Source organism: Cricetulus griseus (genome assembly GCF_003668045.3).
Source record: "Cricetulus griseus strain 17A/GY chromosome 1 unlocalized genomic scaffold, alternate assembly CriGri-PICRH-1.0 chr1_0, whole genome shotgun sequence".
Classification (NCBI taxonomy): domain Eukaryota; kingdom Metazoa; phylum Chordata; class Mammalia; order Rodentia; family Cricetidae; genus Cricetulus; species Cricetulus griseus.
Genome location: NW_023276806.1, coordinates 178,759,746 through 178,764,307, shown reverse-complemented (window position 1 = coordinate 178,764,307; position 4,562 = coordinate 178,759,746). Strand labels below are relative to the sequence as shown.

The 4,562-nt window shown below is 37.0% G+C and overlaps 1 pseudogene; it reads right to left on the bottom strand.

The window, feature by feature from the left end:
* Positions 1–2,608: 2,608 nt before the first annotated feature.
* On the bottom strand, positions 2,609–3,617 carry LOC100755148 (annotated as a pseudogene).
* Positions 3,618–4,562: the final 945 nt, after the last annotated feature.

The window sequence follows — 4,562 nt, the reverse complement described above, 5'->3', positions numbered from 1 at the left end:
CCTAAAAATACCTGTTTGTCATTAATCTTGGGTCTTTTGGACTCACTTAAACCAGACCTTCATGTGTTGTATTCTTTTTTTTTTTGCATTTCAATAACATTATTGAAAGGTGTATTCCTTAGTTTAAAACATAATGTAGTTGGTTAGCTTACTTCTGTCCACTCACAATCAACATTGTTTTCAAATTGAAGCATATCAGCCTTTAGGAAGAACTGAAAAGTTTCATGGATATCATTTGCAATAGTTAATGATAATAATCTGGTTCTTTGGTTTATTTTTCAGTGGTCATTATCCATTACATGTCAAAATGGTTACAGCCACTCTGGGTGGACTCAGGCTGCACACTGCACTGAGGAGCAGCTGCAGTTTAACAGTATAGATCTTACATTCAAGACCAGCATTGAGAATCTGAACACACCTTGGTGGTCTTACGGACTGCCTTCTTACTTCCCTTAAGACACAGTAGACATTTTGCAAATTATTTTCTATCTCTTAAAAAATGCATTAGAAGTAGTGGCAGTTTTATAAAAACTGTAGTAAAAAAAAAACTTCTGGTGTGCTTTATGAAGCCTGAGTTAAGTTTAATGCAATAAATAAATTTTCAGGGTGATAATTCATCCAGTTATTAATATGTTTTCTCCAATGGGATTAGATTGTAGCAGCGATTCTGTAGAATTTTTCTTTTATTATAGATAAAATACCACCTATTCTCTAGAAGAAATATTAAAGGTAACAAAGTTTCAAAACTTGTGAGATCTGCTTTATTAAAAACACCCACAAGTTTAAGTGAAATTGCTCATATACCAATAATTGCTAAATTAGCAATTACTTGGTTATGGGTGTCAAGAAACCATTTACTGCTTTAACTACTCCTTATGATACCTTAAAAGTGCATTTGTGAAATGTTGGTTTTGATGTAAACCTCGTAATTTAAATTTTGAGATTTAAATTAAGTAGTTTATCATTTTCTATGCCACCTAAGTATATATTGATCCAATCTAGGAAGTTAGATCAGTGTTAAAATGAAGGTTCACAAGTTTTATTTCACATCTATCATATTTATGTCTTTAGCTTTGAGTTAAATGTTTCATGGGTGTATTCAAATCTAAGCCTATCTCTACCAAGCCTGGGATCAGGAGTTTTCCCAACACTGAGACCATCTGCTAATGTGGTGATGTGCTGAGGTTTCATAGCTTAAATCCTGTACCATGGGAAACTCATGGTCAGAGTGGCAGAGAAAGACTTCAGGAACAGGTTTTGTTGCTCTTGCAATCCTGCTGCCTAGGCAAACAACACAGACCCCGTTAACAGAAATCTGCCTACATACTGCAAGCTGCTAAAGGTGAACGGAAGATGTCTAAGGTGCACAATCATATATTTATTGTGGGGATGGGGAGGGTGTGAGGCACATGCATGCCAGAGAACTTGTAGGAGTTTGTTCTCTTCTTCCATCCTGTGGGTCCTAGGGAATGAATTCAGGTTGTTAGACTTGGGGGCAAGTACCCTACCTGCTCAACCATCTTCCCAGAAACATTTACTTTTTGGGGTGGTGGCAGTTATTCTTATTTTATTTTGGTATTTCTGAGGCAGGGTTTCCCTATTTCATAGGTCTCTGGCTGTCCTGGAACTCACTGTGTAGACTAGGCTGGCCTTGAACTCCCAGAGGTCCACCTTCACCACAGCGCTTGGCAACATTTCATTTTAATCATAGAAAAGATAAATCCTCGCTATGATGAAGAAATTTAGGTGGCAAAATGCATATGTATCAGGGACCAAGTTTATATTTTTTAAGCATATAATTACTATGTAATATATCAACTGCTTAGAGATAAAATACTAAATATAGAATTGAGACACCCCAGCAATTTCTAGAAACCTAATGTGGAGACTGCCTGCCATATATATATTACTTTGTTTATTTGTTGTTATTGTTTGTTTTTATGAGTTTATTTTTTACATTCCTCCTATAATATTTTGTAAGTACATCACCCATGTGCATACTATGTTTTTGTAATCAACAAGTAGATTCAAATTTGTTCAGATATGGATCAAATTTTTGTTTCCTCCTTCTGCTTGGGTTTATGTAACTTTAAATAAGCTACAGTGATGTGACATGTAATTTAAAGAAATACTATTTTATTAACTACTTTTTTGTTTTTTGTTTTTTGTTTTTTTGAGACAGGGTTTCTCTGTGGCTTTTTGTTTGGTTGGTTTTTTTGGTTTTGTTTTTTTTGTTTTTTTTTTGACAGGGCTTCGCTGTGTAACAGCCCTAGCTGTCCTGGAACTATCTCTGTAGATCAGGTTGGCCTTGACCTCAGAGATATGTAGGCCTCTGCCTCCTGAGTGCTGGGATCAAAGTGCACCATCACTGCCCAGCCTCATTAACTACTTTTAAATTTTCAGTTTGGAGGATTATCTTTCCTAAGCTAATAATTTGACTAAGAAAGTGTTAACATGTATTTAGAGGTTTGCTAAGTTCTTTCTCTGGAGATTACTGTCCGTTGTCCATAGGAAATGGCTTCCAATATTCACTAACTAGGTCAACAAGGTCAGTTTTCCCTTTACTATTTGAATCCCATACTGTTTATAATGAAGATGGTATTTCAATTCTTCAGTTGTAAAAGAAAATTACCACACTGGAAAATTTTCTGTACACAGAGAGTAACAACCAGATTACCAACTAAGAAACCATTTCAGGAATTGTTGGGAGGTGAGTTATTCTGTAATAGCTATGCTTCAGTTGCCAAGCGGTGCGTCCAGACACAATCCATTTCAACTTCTGAACATTTGGTTTGGAACACTTGTTTGATGAATATCAGTTAAACACTTGGATACAAGCTCTTGCCAGAAGGTCAAATCTCTGCTATTTATCTTGGAATGTTTCTGAATACATTCTATTCCTTTCGTTAGCTCCACATACTTTAGTGCTTGGATCTCCAAAACAATGACAGACAATGCCAACACAGAAGGCTTTGCCTTAGAAAATATGATCCGGCAGTGGCATGCCTTAAATTAGGCTTCTAGTCTTTCAAAATTAAGATCATTTCTCTTTTCAAAAGGCAAACTCTTTTGAATGAGTGAGTAATACAGTTGCAGAAATTGAAAGGCAGTAGTAGCTTTGACTTTTCAACACACTTTCTCCAACACAATCTTTTCCATTCTCATCAAGTCTGAAACTGTAATCCTACACTGGATTATTCTGATCAAATCAGTTGCCAGTGGGACAATCCTTTCCTCTTCTATCGATTTTTCAGCCAAATAAAAGCAGCTCAGTCCAACACACCCAGGGTGCTTCACCTTCATTTTAGACAAGAATCTGTCCAGTAAATTCACACCTAAGGAAAACATCTCTGTGTGGAAGCCAAAGAACTGAGTTAGACTGAGTAGATCTTTTACTTCAAAGTCCCTGAGTCTTGCAGTCATCCTGAGGCCATTATCATATGCAGAGTCAATTAGTTTCAAGCCACAGACCTTTGGCTGACAACCAGACTCCTGTTCCAACAGGGTGTTTAGCTGGTGCAGCAGTTTCTGAGAGTCAGTTGTCAGTACCTCTATCATCTTGACAGCCACAGTTCTTCCTGCGGTGGTCACCACCCTCCCCGGGCATGCTCTCAGCTCGCCCTACTTCCCGGATCCGAGAGGCCACAAGGGGAATGGACTCGTGGGCTGGCAAGCAGCAGAGGCCCAGGGAGGGGCTAAAAATCCCAGTGTGATATTGACTGAGTACAGTTCATTTGATATAATTTCCACCACAGATTTAAATGTTTAGAGGTCAAGGGCATCTCTCATCAACATGGTACAGTTATTACAAAAGAATCAGTGAGGGCTTCTAGATTGTATTAAAAATTAGGAACTTATTGAATAAAAATTGCAATTATGAAGATAAATTAAAACATATATGAAGGAAATAAAATATTTGCATTGCGAGTATTTTGAGAGTGGCTAACTGTAAAGTACAATATTCACATAACAGCATTAGGAATTAGAGGCTGATAAAGACTGATGTCTTCCTTTTATGAATACAACTTGGGCTCTTTGAATAAATATGAGAACAGTTGATCATTCTGTGTGATGTGCAACTTTTAAATGACACTTGATTCTTGGTGGTATTTTTCCAGTGTTAGCTATCACAGATTTTCTTTGCAACTCTTCTAATACAAATATGTTCAATCTTTCTATTACCCATAATAAGATGCTGAAAATCTGGCAGAACACCAGTGATTGGAAGATTCTAGCACCAATGGAGCTTGACACCAACTAGAACCTTTTCTGTCAGGCATACATTTAAAAGGAATATAATAATCTCTGCTGGCTACCAACACCGGAATACTCCGACAGAGCAGTAGAATTAGAACATGGAGCCCCCTTTTATCTAGATGCCTGGTTATCTCAGGTGGATCAAGGGAGCTACTGAAGTATCATGAAAAGTTAACGATATTCTGACAGAAAGGGAGTTTTTCTTTTGTAATCAGACATAGATATAACTCATTATTTCAGGGAATAGTCATGAGCCTACAGGTTTCTAGCCAGTGTATTTGAAGAAATATTTCATTAATAATATT